The 16,660-nt window shown below is 60.1% G+C and overlaps 1 long non-coding RNA gene across 1 annotated transcript; it reads right to left on the reverse strand.

Moving 5' to 3' along the window:
* Window positions 1-2,891: 2,891 nt before the first annotated feature.
* On the reverse strand, window positions 2,892-7,195 carry LOC141573867 (uncharacterized). The gene is made up of 2 exons (XR_012500232.1): window positions 5,348-7,195; window positions 2,892-3,565 (listed from the first exon to the last, which is right to left on the reverse strand). It is a non-coding gene; the product is annotated as an uncharacterized LOC141573867 (long non-coding RNA).
* Window positions 7,196-16,660: the final 9,465 nt, after the last annotated feature.

Below are 16,660 nucleotides of genomic sequence, written 5' to 3' on the forward strand. Positions count from 1 at the left end.
GAGCGCGGGATGTCACCACTGTCCTCACGGGTCTGCAGTGTTTTAAACACTTGAAAAAGAATTGCTGGGAAACAAAATCTCAGAAAACCAAAAAAAATGCATTGCCTACATTTAAAAAGAGGAAATGTCAGCTAAGCAACAAGGCCTTGCTGTAGCGCACAGGGAACTACATTCATTGGCTTGTCGTGACCTGAAAGGAAAAAGAATATGTATATATTAAAAAAAAATAATTACAAAGAGGAAACGTCACCTAAATATGCAGCTTCCCTGAAAACCAGGCTGCACAGGCCCACCTTCCCCGTGGTCCTGGTGTCCCTGGGTCACCTGGCCTCCGGTTCACCGCCGTCCCCACCCTGCGCCACCCTTTCTCACGTCCCTTCCCACCCGGCCCCCACGGCCACTGACTTCTCACACTTCGCCCAGATGTCTCCAGATGTCCCAGCGAGTGGCTGATGGTCATGGCCACGGCCCCGGGCCTGAGTCCAGCCCAAGGAGAAAACCCTGCCGTGCCACGTGGTCCCCTGTGTGCACAGCTGCCGTGGGGTCCTGCGGATGCTGTCCACTCCAGCTTGATGTGGACACCCAGGGGCCAACACTGCTGTGTGGCCGGGGCGTTCCTGGAGCACATGCACCCGCCCAGGGGCACCCCAATTGCTCTCTCCTTCCGAATCCGGCTGTTTTCAAATAATGTCCACTTACAGACGGCCCGGCCCCTGCTGCGGGACCCCCAGGAGCGTCACAGGGCAGATTCCCTGACGACCTCGTCTGATCATTGGCCTCGGTCATTACAAGTCCCTGGGGTGACCTGACCTTGGCTAAGCGTGGGAGCCCCAGGCACTCTGGGCCGTTTTCTTAATGCTGCCTTGGAGTTCCGGTTCACACAAGCCCGCGTGTTCACGCCGGCAGGAGTGTGCCAGGGCGTCTCGGCAGACGGGGACGGCTGGGGTGGAGGTGGGAGGGAGAAGCTGTTGAGGCCTCCCTGCACTGCCAGACCTGTCCAGCTGTCCCTGAGGTGACCGCCCGTGTACTCATGGTCTGGGGACCAGAGCCCACGAGTTCCCTTTGGGCCAGCCCCTCCGAGCCGAGTTCCTCCCACTCGTGAGCAGATGAGTCCTGCCGTCTGGTGCTGCTCTGCTGGCCTGACTGTCTGCTGGACACCCCTGCTCACGCGCCGGCACCCGCACCCCCAGCCTGGACCTTCCTCCCAACCCTGACTCCTGCACTCCCTCGTCCGACCTCACTTGTTGATTGACCCTTTAACTGCACTCATGTCTTTGCCCACTCCCCCCCCGCCAAGTTCCAGGCACTGGGCTCAGTGAAGTCCAGAGGGGCCCGTCCTTGGGGAGCCTCCGTCTGGAGGAGACAGATGTGAAACAAACCGGGGGCTCGTGGGGGCGTCAGAGCTGGAGGAACGCAGGCTCCTTCCACCTCAGGTTCCCGCTTCCATCTCCAGTCTGACCCTCTCTCCACATCCTCATCTCTCCGCCAGGCCTGGACCCAGAGGGGTCCCCCCGCCCCTCCACACACCCCTGGGCTCCCAGGCCTGAGGGGGCGGCCCTGCTGCCGAGCCTGGGGGAGTGCTCCACACCCGGCGAGGGCAGCCCCCCCCAGTCCACGGGGAAGCAGCTCTGTCCTTTCAGGCCAAGGGCCCTGGCACCACCAAGCTGCTGCCATTTCAGTCGTTAACCAACTAGACCCACGAGGGTCAGCCTCCCCAGTCTTGCTCTCTCTGGGCGGCTGTCATCCAGCAGGGCTGGGGGCCAGGCTGGGGGCCAGGCTGCGTGGGCTTAGAGAGGAGGGGCCGATCCCAGCACCCAGAACCACTCACTTCTCACCTGCTTCCCCATGCACCACATTCCGCACATGGCCCGTGCGCACACATGCACATGTACAGTGTACACATATGCACACAAGTGCACACATACACACATGCACGTATACACACGCACACAAGTACACAATGCACGTATGCACACATATAAGTGCACATGTACACACATGCACATATGCACACGCACGCATGTACACACAGGCACGCACACACACATACACTCCAGCCCTCTCTCATGCCCCCTCCCCTGTGACTTTCCAGATTCCATCCACCTCTAAGGTCTCCACGATGCATTTCTGTTGAGAAGGGAGGGAGGGGGAGGTATGCAGGAGGAAGGACCAGTGGAAAGACGGTCAGATGGATGGGATGTGGCCCTGGGCTCCAGAGGCACTGACTGGCCAGGGCCTTTGGGGTGAGTGGATCCCCAAGGATCCGTGGGGCCATCACAGGGAGGGGCTGTGGTCTGCAGAGACGTGCTTCGGCGTGACAGTTGGGGAAGGTGAAGGGATGCTGGTCTGGTGCAGCGATGAGCCAGGAAGGAAGCCCCCAGCCCTGGTCCCATGGAAGGGGGACCCCAGAAAGGAAGATGCAGGGGAAGTGGGGGGTGGGGCCAGTTAGAGCAGGAGATGCAGGGACACCAAGACCAGGGAAGGCCCTGCAGCCCCTGGTGATGCCCACGGGTTTCAGAAGGCGCAGGGAAGGTTAGGGGGCTGGGATGGGTGGGAGGTGGGCGTGGATTTGGCCCCCAGCGTGGGCTGAGAGAGGGGTGCCTGCGGAGCTGCAGGCTTCTCATTTGCTGCTGATGGCGGGAACAGGGTTGCAGGCCCACAGAGAAGGGTCTGCGGGTCTCAGGCAGGCCGGGGAGACGGGCTGTGAGTGAGTGAGTGTGAATGCATGTGATGTGGGGTGTGCGGGGGGGGTGTGTGTGTGAGCGGATTGTAGGGGGCGCCCAGAGTCAGTTGCTCTCTCTGCTCCCGCAGATGCAGGCGCACAGGTCAGCCTGCTGCCAGGTTCAAGCCAAATATTGTTTTGAGAACTAAGGGGGAGAGCACTGGAACTCTAAAACTTTTAAAAAATTTTTAATGCAAGGGATTTAGCTAAGGAAAAACACGCTAGTAACTTCAGGGGGCTGTCCCGAGGTCAGAACGCGGTCAGCATGTGTTTCTGGCCCTGAGCAATGAGAGCAGAGCTCTGGAATGTCCCGGACCCCCGACGCGTCAGCTGGACTTTTTGTTTTCTTCCTGAGCCAGCGAGCGGGCCTGGCAGATTTCAGGGAAGTGTTCAGCAGGGATGGAAACAAAAGGGCTGTGTTCTGACTCTGAGCCAGCCTGACGTCCCCTGGGCAGGCTGGCTGGGGCTGGTGGCGTCCCTGTAAGGTGAGGTCCCAGAGGGTCTGCTTGGGCTCCAGCGTCCGAGCAGGACATGTTCCTCTGGGTTCCTGTAGCTCGTCGCCTGTGCCCTTGCCTGGAACGGGTTAGGTTAAACGCAACCCCAGACCTAGAGCTTGGTGGAGGTTCGGTGCCGGGCGTGCTGTGCTGCAGGCGGGGAGGGGCACAGTGACTTCTGACGACACTGCCCGGCCCCCTTCAGCCCCCCGTGCCTCCAGAGCTGTGCGCCAAGGCGCCAGAGGACGGTGGTTACAGAGGCGAGGCCACGCGTGGGCGCCAAGCAGCGCTCTTCGAGACTGTGGGCTTTTCCAAAGACTGAACGTGCACGGACTTTGTGATTTGTGACCTGAAATGACATAAAGAAAGTGCCCTTGAGTGAAATTCGTGATTCCTGGCATTCCTGAAATCTTTTTAGTGTTTAGTCCTGAAAGAGTGACGGCCAGGCCCCTGCAGCAGGGGGTGGGCGTGCCTGCTGTCTGAGCTGCCCGAGCAGCCGTGGGGGAAAAGGCAGAACTCTGCCTGTGGGAGGAGACGTGACGGTGCGCTGGGGCTGCTCTGCTGTGGATGCTCCGCCTCCCCCGTGGTGTCCCTTGGGGGCCTGCTTGGATGTGGTGTCAGGGGCTCTAGTCCCCAACTCTCCGTTGGCGGGTGATTTCTAAGGGATGTGACCAGAAATGCAACCCTGGCATTTCTCTCCTGTTGTGATGCAGCACCTGGACCCCGGGCCCCGGCAGCTCCCGGGAAGACAGTCACTTGAGGAAGGACACCAGGGTGATGGTGGCGGCAGAGGGTCCGAGCTGGCTGGGGACCAGGAAGCTCACTGTGGCCCAGGCTGCTGGGGGGCGGGCGTGGAATTCACTCGGAACACAGAGTGAGGGCAGGGCCTTGGGTGTCGCTTCACCGTGTGAGTTCTCCAGGGTCTGGTCTCCAGGGTTTTGTGATTGTTACGGGCTGAATGTTTGTGTCCCTCAGATTCTTATGCTGAAACCCCAGTCCCGGATGTAGCGGCATTAGGGGGCGGGGCCTTTGCGAGGTGATGAGGGCGCGAGGATGGAGCCCCCATGAGTGAGCTCCGTGCCCTTACAAGAGGGGGTTCCAGAGACAGCGCGCTGTTCTCTCGCCGCCGTGTGAGGAGACAGCTGAAAGAAGCAGCTGTAGACACGCCAGCAAGAGGGCCGGCCTGACCCCAGGCCTGCCGGCCTCGGTGGGGGGCCTCCAGCCTCCAGAACTATGAGACTCAGATGTCTGCGGTCTAAGCCCTCAGTGTCTCTGCCGTCGCAGCCAGCGCCGGTGGAGACGGTGGCATCCCGTGGTCAGCGATGCAGCGTGTGAGCACACGCCCCGGTACAGGTGTGCGCGTCCGGCTCTGCGTGTGGACCAGCTTGCTGACGTGTTACGTGTCCATACGACACAGGCGTCTGAGACACCTTAGGAGGATGAGGTACAAAGTCGACACCACGGAAGGGCTACTGGGCCCTCCTCCGGCGTCCCGGGGCGCACGCACCTCCTTTGTTGTTTCCACCCCGGTTTAGAGCTAGGGGCTGTAGAGAGTGTAGCCTCACAGTAAGGACGGGCTTGGTTTTTGCTGTTGTTAATTTTTTGTCACACTTTTTAAACTATTTATTTTGATTCTTTTCAGTCGCCCTTAGAGGGCGGAGCGTCACGGCCGGTCTTACTTGATCGGCCATCCCCTCCCCGGTGCCCCTCGCCCGTCCTCTCCGGGGCTCTTTTACTGCAGTCCCTGGGCCTCGCCTCATCAGCAAGTTACTCTAACAGACAGCCCTACAGAATGCCTGCTTTTCAGAGCTGGTTTCTTTAAACACAAAGTCCACAACCTGATAGGACTTTGAAGGCTCTTTTGAACTCTTAGTTTCTTTTTATTTACTTATTTTTATTGACTTATAGTCAGTTTTACAATGTGGTGTTAGTGTCTGGTGTGCAGCATAGTGGTTCGGTTACACATACGTATAGAAATATATTCCTTTTCAGATTCTTTTCTATTGCAGGTCATTACAAGGTATTGAATACAGTTCCCTGTGCTGCACGGCAGGACCTCGTTGTTTATTTTGTACATTCACCTCTCAGTTTCTGCTCCCCCTCCCCCTCCGCCACCCCCATTTTCACTCACTGATTGAAGACACCTGGTCCAGCGACTCTCCTGCGTTCTGGATTTGCCAGTCGTGCCCGGTAGTGGTCTTTACCCTGTTGCTCTGTCCCCGAGTCTCGTGTCAACCAAAAGTGGAACCAGATTCCAGTGCGGCAGTGGTGCCCAGGACTGCAAGTTGCCTCCCGCCCCCCCCCCCCACCGACCAGGAGACCCGCGGCGCTGGGTGGCCTCTGGAGCGCAGCTTGAGCAGTGACTCAGGCCCATCATCGCAAAGGTGTCCGTCACCCTCCTCCTCTGGCCTCAGCTGCCTTTGCCCCGTTATCTTACTAGCCTTGTTAGCGTTACGTTAGTTTCAGGTGTACAACGTGGGGATTCAGTATTCGTGTCTGTCGTGAAAGGATCTGTCATCAGAGCTATCACGTCTCAGTCTTTTGCGCGGGCCAGGGGAAGAGACCAGCTCCATCTGGTGCCAGGACACGCCTTCCAGCCGGGTCACCAGGAGGCCGGCCCCTCAGGGCCTGCAGGGCGCGTGCCCTCCTCGGCCTGGCGCTGCCCTCACCAGCAGGACTGCGGCCAGGCCTTCACCTCCTCGGGGCACAGGCTGTACAGCAAGGGGCGGGGCTCGAGCCACTGACTCCCGAGGAACAGCAGTTGTCGGTAGGGGAGGGGGTGGTGCCCCCCCCCAGACTGAGGAGGAAGCAAAGCAACGCCCTGAGGACCACCCCCAGTGTACTTCTTCCCCCGTGAGAGGTCCCACCTCCCCCCACCCCGGGGCATGGAGAACACAGCCCTGCAGATGAATCTGCACGCACCCCCAACCACCGCCACAGAGCCCAGGTGGAGCGAAGCTGGAGAGAGGAAAGCACTGGAGAGAAAGATTTAGGAATGTGGGGGTGTGTGCTGAGGAAAGTGACTTCACTCTGGACAATGGGCCTCGGGTGGGAAAGAGGCAGCAGTTACCCGAGCCGAGGGATCGGGCTGCCAGAACACAGCTTTGCCCACGGCCCCACCTGCTCGAGGCCCTGAGGGCGCTGGCGAGGGGTGGGCACAGCTGCAGGGACGCGGCCCTGGCCTGGGGCTGGCCGGGTGGATGTGGCGCCTCGGCCTCAGAACTCAGGGTCCTTATCGGCTACCGATGACCTTGAGGGAGGGTGGCTGAGACTGCCCCACATCCCGCAGTAAAGAGGGCCCAGCCTCCGTCAGCGTCACCCATGCTCCCATAAATCATGCTCCTGGCCCCACAAAGCTAAGCGGTGATCTGTTAAAGCAAACATGAACCAGCAGGTCCTGGCCGGGCAGGCTGCCCTAGGACCGGCCTGCAGGCTCCGGACGCCTGCCTACCCGCTCAGGCAGGCACGCGTCGGGCTGCAGGCTGCTCCCGGGCCAGCCCTCTGCCGCAGGGCCCGACACCGTCTGGTGTGGGGCCATGTCTGTGGGGGCAGGGCGGGCCTCAGCGAGGCAGCTGGTAACCTACGGACATTGAATTTGTTCAGAATGGCCACATCTCAGCCTGATTCTCCTCCTCCTCCTTTTTAAATTAATAGACAACATTTAAAAGCAGTTTCCTATACAGAGAAACTGACAAAGTGCAGACTCCCACCCCCACCCCTACTGTTTACACCCAGCTCCCCCACCCCTCCCCCACCATTTACATCTGGCGTGGGCACTGCCCTCATTATACGTGATGGCTCAGTATTGACACGTTGCTGTTAACCACAGCCCACACTTTACATCAGGGTTCGCTCTTTGGGGTACATGCTCTATGCACTGTGACAAATGTATGATGCCATGTGTGCTCCATTATATAACCATGCAGAACAGTTTTTCAGCCCTAAAATTTCCCTGGACCCCACCTATTTGTCCCTCCCCCAAGCCCTGGCAAGCACTGACCTTTTTACTGTCTTGCCCTTTCCGACCGTCACGGAGTTGAAATCACCGACGTGTAGCTGGCCTGCTACATTTTACATGACATAGTGCGGGGGAAAGTCTCTAGCCGGCCGAGGAGGCCACCCCTCGAGGCTCCTTCATTGTTTTCTTTCTTGTGCACGTGAATCTGTAGACTGCCCGGATTTTCCTCAGGTGGTGGGGCTGGTGTGTGGGATGGTTTACTTCTCAGGATTTGGGGAGAGTCAGGGCTGGAGAGGCCTGTCTCTTTCTCGGACAGATGAGGAAAGGGTGCAGGCGCCAGCTAGCAGCTTCTCCAGGACCCACAGCTTCTCCAGGACCCGCAGCTTCTCCAGCACCCGCAGCTTCTCCAGGGCTGGCAGCAGAAATAACTCCCCCCCATGCGGGCAATGGGTTAGTCTGTTCTGGCCCAGCAGGGGAGGAGGCGGCTTTAATCTGAGGCCTCATCAGGACAATGTGCCAGAATACAGCACAGTTCCCCTCTGCACAGCCGTGCACATGTGCATCGCCTGAGTGTGCGCCAGCTGATGTGTGTGTGTGTGCTGTGTGAGCATGTGTCTCGGGTGAGTGAATTGCATGTGAGTTGCATGCATGTTGCATGAGTGTGTCTGGTGTGTTGCATGTATGTGGCAGGTGGGGGCAACGTCTGGGCACTGGGAGGACAAGCCTGGCATCTTGGTGACTGATGGCCCAGGAAAGGAAGTGGTGACTCTGCAAAGGAGCAGCTGGAAGCAGACACAGGTGTGGAACCGAGGCTGTGGCTTACTCCTTCCTGAGTCTCTGCCTTCTACTGCCCCAGGCAGCGGGACGGAGGGTCCTTCTCGTCCTCTTCCCAGCCAGGGTGTGTGTGTTCGATCCTTGGTGCGCTGGTTCCTTGGTGCGCTGGTTCTCTCCACACCGGGGAACAGAGGCCACGTGGCTGGGTGGGCAGGGCTGCCGGCCCAGAGCACAGCTGCAGTAGACGTGGCCGGACCAGGGCTTTCTGGGACCCAGCACGTTAGAATTGCTACCTGTGATTCTCAGCTGAAGGCAGGACTGCTGATGAGGGCAGGACCACATCCGTGATGACAGAGAAGTTGCAGTGGAGCACAGCAGAGGGGGTCCACCCCTGCACCCCCACTTCTGCCTCCCCTGGCTCTGAGACATCTACTCCACCTTTGTGGAGACCAAGGGTTGGTTTCCCTAGGCTGCTCCTGCCCTGCCCCGGCGGGCCCAAGGCCCCTTGGCGCTTCCTGGTGGGCTCCAGGCCCTGTGCCTCCAGCCCGGGCTGTGGAGACGTGGGCACAGGCGAACGAGGAGCCACGCGCCTGGTGGGAGAAGCAGGAGCTGCTGAGACGGGGAGAGTGGACGCCTGCCTTCACTCCTCTGATGTCTCTGCTTGTCAGTCGAATGTATCAAGAGGCTGAGGTTTCCTCTGCGTCCCCGATTTTAAAGGAAGGAGAGGTCAGACCTACAGGCATCTCCTTCCAGCTCTAAGAAACTGCAGACTGCACGCTGGGTCACTGATGCACGGCCAGGAGTCTGGGTCTTCTCTGCCTCCCTCCCCCTGCCCTCCCCACTTCTTCCGTCTCCCTCCTTCCTCCCCCTGCTCCCCTCTTCCCCTTCCCTCTTCACGCATGTCTTCACAGGGGGCCTCCTGGGACTTGTCTCTGGGCCCGGTTCGCTGGGAGCTCCATGGGTGGCCAACGAGCTGGTCCCTGCCTATGAAGACCTTCAGACTGAATTGAGACCCCACGTATCCGGAGAGCAAATGAATACTGGGCACTTGTGTGTGTCGGGCCTCTCCCGCCCGAGCTGAGGGTTGTGGTGATGGTGTCCTTGATGGTGGTGGTGGTGATGGTGGTGGAGGTTGAGGTGTTGGGGAGACGTTGGTGATGGTGGTGACGATGTAGGTGGTGCTGGTGAGCCGTCCCCAACAGGTGATGGTGGCAGCAGCACTGACAAAATGTTCGGGGGACCCGTTCTCCCCGTCCAGGGAAGTGTCCTCTGGACGTCCTGCTGTGGACTCAGCTGGACCAGCAAGCGCGACCTGCCTGGGGTCACCCAGCTAGGCTCCTGGGCACGTCTGCATGAGGACCCTGGTGTGGAGGAGGCGTGGCTGGAGATGCTGGAGGGCCCGCCTGTGCCCCGGATGGAGACTTCCTGGGGGCAGGAGTCGTGGGCCTCCCGGGACAGCCCCCTGGGCGAGGGCAGGAGGCCGCTGGGAGGAGGGGTTCTGCTTTGTTGGCCAAGTGCGTGGCTGCTGGTGGCTGGGCTGGCAGCACGGACTGTATGATGCATTGAACGCAGGCTGTCTCGGCACCAAGCCCTTTAAAAGCCATGAGCCCGGCAGAGGCGTCTTGTGGAGGCCGCCTAATGGGACCTTGGCCTTCAGTCCAGCAACGTGGCAGCCAAGGGTCTCCTGGTGGGGCTGGGAGCTCATGCTGTCACAGTTGGAGCCCTGGGTGGCTTCTGAGCGAAGGATGGCTAAGCCTGCAGGCAACCACTGAGGCTCTCAGGCCCTAGAAGCTTCATCTCAGCCGGGACAAGGATTCAGGGCACAGGTGCTTTCTCAGAGTCTTGATTCCCGGGGACAGGGTGAGGGAGTGTCCAAGGGGACAGGGACAGAGGGAAGCCAGGAGGGGCGGTGAGTTGGCAGCTGCAAAGGACCTGCAGCGTGAGGGCACTCTTCCTACGGCCACAGCCAGAATCTGGGTCCGCGCACAGGGAGCTGCTGCTGGGAGCTGCCGTCTTTAGGAGGAAGCTCCAGGGTGAGGTGCCCCTTCCTGGGGCGGCCACCCCTTCCCTCCTCTTGCTGCCAGTGCAGCACCAGGCAGGGGGTGCTGCGGCTGCAGGAGCCAGCCAGCTGTGGTGGCCCTGCCTGTGAGGAGCCCCTCCCAGGAAGCAGAGGGCAGCGGAAATCAGGAGACTTCAGTTGCAATGCCTTGTCCTGTGCTGGCTTATGTCACTTAGCATGATGTCCTCCAGTTTCCTCCACGTTGTCACATACGGCAGGACTTCCTTCTTTTTACAGGCTGAGTAATGCTCCTTTGTATGTATTGACCGCATTTTCTTCATCTGCCCATCGTGGGTGGACACTTAGGCTGTTTTCCCTCCTTGGCTCTTGTGACTAGTGCTGCAAAGAAGAGGGGAGAGCAGATAACTCTTTGAGAGCCTGATTTCAATGCTTTTGGACAGATACCCGGAAGTGGGGCTGCTGGATAATTTAGTGGTCAAGTTTTAATTTTTTGAAGAACCTCCACACAGTTTTCCATAATGACATTTTGCATCTCCACCAGCTGCGCAGAGACAAGAATTCCATTTCTCCACACCCTCACCAACACTTGTCTTTTTGATGACAGCCATCCTGACAGGTGGGAGGGAGGTCATATCTCATTGTGGTTTTGATTTACACTTCCCTGACTTGTGTTTGATTTGATTTGTATTTTCCCCAGTACATTCCAAACAATCGTAATTTAAACAGCATGGAACTGACAGAAAAATCAGACACACAGACTAACGGAACAGCATAGAGAACACAGAAATGGACCCACATGCACACAATTACCTGGCCTCTGGTGAGGGAGCCGAGAGCATGCAACAGGGAGAGGACAGTCTCTTCAACAAGCGGTGCTGGGAGAACCGGACGGCCACATGCGAACAAGTGAAGCTGGGCACTTAGGTCACACCAGACGCAGGAGTCAACGCAACGTGGTTGAAGATGCAGCGGCAAGCCTGGCGCTGCCAGCCTCCCAGAAGGAGACACAGGGGGAAAGCTCTGTGCCATTGGTCTTGGGATGATTTGACCCCAGAAGCTCAGGCAACCAAGGCAAGATTAGAGAACTGGGGTGACAGCAAGCTGAGAAGGAAACGCTGACGGGGTGAGAAGGCGGCCAGTGGACGGGAGGAGCCCGCAGCTCTGCCAACGGGCTAATGTGCAAAACCGGCGAGGAGCCCCTGAGCTCAGCAGCAGAAATAGCTAATAACTTGATTGAAAAGTGGGCTAAAGACTTGAATAGACACGTCTCCAAAGACACACAAATGGCCAGCAGGTGCAGGAAAAGGCACACAGTGAGCGTCACTAGTGATCAGGGGCCGAGCTCTGGACGTCCGGGCGCCGCCGGGCTGGCTGAGCTGCTGTGTGGTCACGCTGCCCACGTCCAGACGCCGCTTGGCCACTTCTCATGTCCTGTGTTGGGCGGGGAGTCATCTAAGGAGCTGAGTCTCAATTTCCCCACCTGCCAATGAGAGGGATCGCGGTGCTGGCCTCTGTGGGAGTGGGCAGACATGAGGTGGTGTGTGTGGTGCTCGGTGCCGGCGGCTCCCTACGCGGGTGGACCGCTGTGTTCGCGCCACCTCCCAGCCCCGGGGAGGTGTGCTGAGCTCCCCCGACAGCGGGGTGACCTTGGAGCCAACGGCGTGCCCGGCTGTGGGCAGACGCTCCCGCCTCCCATGGCCTCCGGCTCTTGCGCTGGTGGATCCTGAGCTCCTGCTGGGAGATTGGCTGTGTGCTGTCCGTCTGTCCATCCATCTGCTTCTTTTTCTCAGGCATCCACTTGGCTACACACTTCACAGCTGCTTCTTCACCCAGCCCCCAGGATGGCTCCTTCTGCCCGTCTCATAGACGAGAACAGAGGCAGGCATGGTGACTTGCTTGAGACCACACAGATTGGTAGAATTTGGGGAGTAAAATCTAACAGGCCGTGGGGTTACAGAGCGCTCCAAGATCACAAGTCGTCACGGCAATGCCGGGCCCCTGCAGTGTCCCCAGGGTCCTTGCATGCAGGGGGTCTTCTGAGCCCCGAGACCGAGGAACAGGGACACTGTGGAGCACGGTGGCTCCTGGCACCCGCCAGGCTTCCTGCCTCAGGGGCGGGCGCCCGCACTCACACTCCCGATGAGAGGCTCTCCCTGAAGTGTTAGGGCCCCCTGGCGAGCTCCATGTTTTCTGAAGTGAGGACGCCTCCCGCGCGCACTGAGGTGCCTCCTGAATCCAGGGCTTCCCACTCAGGGTGGAGGCGCAGGGGGAGTCACGCCGCCTCCCATGCGGACACGGGAGCCTTGGCGTCCGATGTTCGGTTCCTTTGCGGTCGCACGACCCTGGACGAGTTACGTAAGGCCTGGGAGGGCGGGGAGCCCCTTCTCGTTCGCTGTCAGTGAGGAGGGACGGGATGGCGGGGCACCATTAGGTCACAGCGGACGCGCACCCACCATGGAGCTCGGCCCACCACCTGGACCAGCCCAGACCCAGGCTGGCAGCTCTGAGCTGGGTGAGGGGAGCCGGCTAGTGAAGTCAGGGCCGAGGCGAGGGAGGTGTCCCTAGTGCCCACGCCCAGATGGTGTCCCCCCGAGGCCGTGGGCTGGACGCCTCCTCTCTTGAGCTGAAAGGCTCTGGGAATCAGCTGCCCTGTCTCAGCAAGGGAGAGGGGGCTCCCTGGAAGCAGGTGTCAGAAGCCCACGGGGAAAGTTGGGGGAAAGGGGCAGTTTTCTGGGAGGTGTGGGAGGGGCCTGGTAAGATGCAGGCCTGCATGCCCCTGGGCTCTGCTCTGACGGAAGGAGAGGCATCCAGAACAGACCGCAATCCCTCTTGGGAACTAGAAGGTCCAGCACACACATTCTGGTGTGTCCAGAATGCTAGACGCTCAGGGCCTGGGAGTGACTGGCTCTGAGGCTCAGGGAGACCCCTGGGGCTGGGCCTACGTGGTGACTGTGGCCACGATGTGGCCTGTGGGCCCAGGACGCACTCCTCCCCGTGTCGGCAGGCCTCCCAGCTGGCAGCTGGGCTGCGTGTCCTTGGCTCTGACGAGCCGCAGCACGTGGTAGCCTTGGCCCCCCGTGGCTGCTCACATCCCCGCGCACAGATGGACGTGGGGTGGCATCTGCAGGGTGCCCATCCATCCTCCAGGGTTGTCACTTTGGGGGCCTTCTCAGGGCAGCCTCCGAGGGAGAAGGTGCCTGTAAAGCCCCAGCCGGGTGAGGGCACAAGACCCTCCCTTCCGCGGTGGGAGTGACAGCTAGAGGATGCTCACAACAAGCAGGGTGCCCCCTCCGTCCCCGCCCAGGGGGCATGCACAGCTGGCCCCACTGCTCCCGCTGCTCTTGGGCTGGGGGCATGCTCCCCGATGGCCTCTGCCCTGGCCTGGGCTCCCACAGGCCTCTTGCTGCCTGAGGAGGCAGGACTGCGGCTGGGCTCCTGGGCTCTCGTCCAGTCCATCACTGTCCATCCAGACCCCCAGCCTATCACCCCGGGCCTGGCTAGTGCCCCTCCCCTACCGTGCACCCCCTGTCCTGTGTGCTGGGGGTCCCCAGAGCCACCCTGCAGCCAGGCGCCCGAGGCCAAGGAGATGGAGACGCTGGTGCAGCCCCAGAACACAAACATCGATCATTCGGCTTTTCAAACTTCAGCAGTCTTTAAAGTCTTTCTTTTTCTCTTTTGATTCAGGGTCTTAATGGGAGCCCAGGCATTCCAAGGACCATTTAATATTTAAACAGTTGCCTCCACTTTGAAGGTCATCCCAGAGTGCAGGGGTGTGGAGCTGGACGTGAGGCAGAGCCAGGGCTGCAGTGTGGGAGGAGGCCTCCCAGGGACTCGGGAAGGGACACAGGGTAAGGATGTGGGAGGTGGAGATGGGAGGATCCCCGCCTTGGCCCCTGACTGCTCATGAGTCCTGGGATCCAGCAAGAGCCTTGTCTCTACCTCAGTGTCCCCATCTGAGAAGTGGGTCCTTGAATGCCTTCTACGACCCGGGGAACAAAGCAAACCCATGAAGGGAGAGAGGCGGTGGGACTGGGCTGGGGGGAACAGCACTTGGTTGCAAAGGAAATCAGTGCAAGGGGGCGGAGCCTGGCGCCCACCCCCTCTTGCCCCGCCCCCTTCACTCCACTTCCCGGTACCCTGGAGTCCTTCTGTCTGTGTGTCCTGGTGCTTGCCCACCGGTCACCGCCCTATATGCGCAGGGGCTCACGGGAAAGTGTGCCCTTTAGAATCAGAAACAAATTCAGTTTATTTGTTGTTTCAGTTGAAAAATCTTGTAAATGTAAAAATAGTCCTCAAAAGCTTGTACTTTATTTTTTTACTTTGAGAAAGAACTTTTGGAATTTTCCCATTTAAGACACACTCAGAAAGAATGAAGGTTCAAGTTCACTCGATCGTATCCTCCTGTGGTTTTTGTGCCTCTCAAGGCTAATTCTAAACTTGGAACAAAAACGTTTGGGTGGATTCTGAGAAAACACAGCCCAGTCCGGCACGAGGTTTCTAGTGGGAAGGAAGCGCCGGGCGGCAGGCCGGCTGAGCAGTCAGGCCCGGGCCATCCTGCGGTGCGGCCAGGTCCGCCCACGGCGGCCAGGACTGGACACTGCTTTTAGGGAGACAGGACCTGGGGGGTTCTTGCTGCTTCCTGGGGCCGCTGTTTCCTGCAGGTGCTTCCAAGTCCCCTTTGGGGTCCCACTCTGTGCTGTGGTCTTACCGCTGTCTCACACTCACCTGTTTCGGATGCTTTAGTTTGAAAGGAAAAAAAAAACCAAACTGAAATTAGCAAACGGGCCTCTTGGGGCTCCCTGGGGGCGGGTAACGCCCTCCCCTGGAGGTCTCTCTACCAGTGTCTGTGAAGGTCGGGTGGGGTGGGGGGAGTTCCCGGCAGCTGCCACACCCACGGAGGATGAACGGGGCGGGGGGGGGGGGGCAGGGAGAGGACCCTTCCACCCCAGGCAGCCGGGCCCCCGTCCCACCATGGTCCCCCATCCCACCAGAGTCCCCCGGTGGTGGGTGGTCACTGAACGAGCCCCATCCCTGCCTTGTCCCTGTGGCTTCTAGAAGCTGCAGCAGAAAAATACAGCTCAGAAACCTAAGGCTGCCCTCACAGGACCTCCGTCTGCCCTCTGCCCGCCTCCGTGCCCCAGATGAAGTTTCTGTTTCCCTGTTTGCTCTCAGGCTCCCTGTCCCTTCAGACCTCTGAGCAGCTCCAGCCCCCACAGGGACTAGGGCTCCGGGTGCCGTCTGGAGGGCTGACCACTGGCCACGGCTTCCCTCGGACCCTTCATCCCTCTGCACCAGTCTCCTGCCCCTCGCCCGTCTTGGAGGGGCCACAACTCAGCCACAAGCCCTGCTCTGTGGGTGGCACAGCCAGGGCGCAAATGGGGCCAAGTCCACGGTCACTGAGGTGGGGTCCAGAGAGTATGTGTGTGTGGGGTCCCCCCCTGGCCAGGTGGTGTTGCATGGAGCCCCCCAAACCCTCCTCTTCTCAGAGCTGAGCTCCCCAAACACCTAGGAACCCAAGATGGCTAGTCAACACCAGGGGCTGGAGAGAGCCTGGGGCAGATCCTTACTTACAGCCACAGAAGACCCAACCCCGCCGACACTGTGATCTCTGACTCTGGCCTCCAGACTGAGAGAATGACATGTGTGTTATTTAAGTCACCGGGTCTGGGTGCTTTGTCTCGGCAGCCCCAGAACCCTCGTGCTGTGCCCCCAGCCCCCGCCCCGGCCTCCTTTCCAGGAATCCTGTCTGGCGCCCATGGCCGGGCGGCTCATCCCCGGGGCCCCACACTCAGACTCTAAGTCCTCTGCGGGAACCTGTCCCCAGACTGTCAGCCCCAGGGACGTGCCATTGTGCTCCCCCGGCCCGAGGGAGCCTCCAGGTGGCTGAGTGGCCAGCGGACACCGGGCTGGAGGGGTGACTCCCAGGGTCAAGCATCCCCACTGGGGAGCCCGGATGGAATAATCGTGACTGCTGGCTGGGCTCGTGGAGGAGAGGTCGGGGAGGCTCTGCTAACACCTGCTGCCCAGTGGTGGCGGGCGCAGCGGCCGGACCTGCTGGGCTCGCGAGGGGTTTGCTCTTCTCCTCAGGCGCTGGAACATCTGGTGAGTGGAGGCCCCCTGACAGCTCAGCGCTCCTTAGGCTGAGCTGTCCCCTTGGATCTGTCCCTGTAGGTTGAGTCCTAGAAACGGTCATCGGCTGGCCAGCCATCGGGCTCTTGGGAGTCCCCGCAACCCCGCATCTTGTTGGAGCTCTTTAGGGGGCGGGTCCCCAGGGCTTTCTGGAGAGGGTAGAAGGGGTCCCAGGACAACAGAGCAGAGGGTCTCCCCACGCCCGGCCCCAGCTGTGCAGTGGTTGCAGGGGAGCCCCGGAGTGTGGACCAAGCCCACAAGACCTCAGACTGTGGGCAGGCGGCAAGGAAGGGGAGGAGGCGGGCCCCGGGGACACACTGTGCAGGGAGGGGGTAGCTGCTGGCTCCTGGGGACCTTCATTCCGCAGAGGTGGGGCTGAGCTGGGTGTGGAAGGCTGGGGGGCATGCTCCAGACAGATGGACCGACGAACAGCTTTGAACCCACTGGGCCCAGTGCAACCAGCGATAGACTAGGGAGAGCGAGTCTACCCATCTTGATGTGCCTCTGAGTGCCCGACGCCCGTGCCCAACTGCAGGGGCAGAGACGGGTCAGCTGAGGGGAGG

This window comes from Camelus bactrianus, chromosome 1, assembly GCF_048773025.1.
Source record: "Camelus bactrianus isolate YW-2024 breed Bactrian camel chromosome 1, ASM4877302v1, whole genome shotgun sequence".
Taxonomy (NCBI): domain Eukaryota; kingdom Metazoa; phylum Chordata; class Mammalia; order Artiodactyla; family Camelidae; genus Camelus; species Camelus bactrianus.